The sequence below is a fragment of the Suncus etruscus genome, chromosome 3 (assembly GCF_024139225.1).
Source record: "Suncus etruscus isolate mSunEtr1 chromosome 3, mSunEtr1.pri.cur, whole genome shotgun sequence".
Lineage (NCBI taxonomy): Eukaryota > Metazoa > Chordata > Mammalia > Eulipotyphla > Soricidae > Suncus > Suncus etruscus.
The window spans coordinates 152,981,265-152,982,012 of record NC_064850.1 but is presented as its reverse complement, the minus strand read 5'-3'; the positions used below and the strand labels follow the sequence as shown (position 1 = coordinate 152,982,012).

General features: G+C 43.4%; 1 non-coding gene across 1 annotated transcript; it reads left to right on the top strand.

Annotated features, from left to right (window-relative positions):
* The first annotated feature begins 283 nt into the window (after positions 1-283).
* LOC126005598 (U6 spliceosomal RNA) lies at positions 284-390 on the top strand. Its single transcript, XR_007494645.1, has one exon. It is a non-coding gene; the product is annotated as a U6 spliceosomal RNA (small nuclear RNA).
* Positions 391-748: the final 358 nt, after the last annotated feature.

The window sequence follows — 748 nt, the reverse complement described above, 5'->3', positions numbered from 1 at the left end:
CACCAAAGCTGCTTCTCCAATGCCCTGCTTCACTACACCTCTATGGCTCTCTTCAGAAACATGAAAATATGACCAAAAGTCCAGCTATGTTGATATTTGGGTTGATATCACCAGATCTTTTTTTTTTTTTTGAGTGAGTATGCCCACACTCCTTTCCCCCTCCTTTACTTTTCATACTTCCAGAAGCCTTGGTGGTCAAAAACACAACCCACAAAAAGGTTTGTATCAGTAATAGTGCTTGGAATTCTTAGACAACTTCATTTTTTTTAAATGTCATCCTGTTGTGCTCGCTTCGGCAGCACACATACTAAAATTGGAATGATACAGAGAAGATTAGCATGGCCCCTGTGCAAGGATGACACGCACATTCGTGAAGCATTCCATATTTTTTTTTGCAGCGAAAAAAAATGTCATCCTGTAGTAGGTGTAGTATAAAATAATAAAAAGGCCCTTTGGATGGGCTTGGATGGGTTTGGATGGTGGTGGATGGTGATGGAGGCCTTTCTCCTCCAGCCCAGGACTACGTGTATGTACCTCCTGTTCAGCAGGTGGTCTGTAAGTTCAGGGTAGCAGTGGGTAGAAAACTCACATGCAGTCAGGCTTCCAGAGACATCATCTTTATTCAGCCCTGGCCAACATATGTGGCCTATATCATAATCATTTACGCTGGATCCCTATTCAGCCCTGCCTTCTAACTTGTCTTTCAGCCATCTCTCCTCCTGCTACCTTCTCCATCCATGCAAATCCC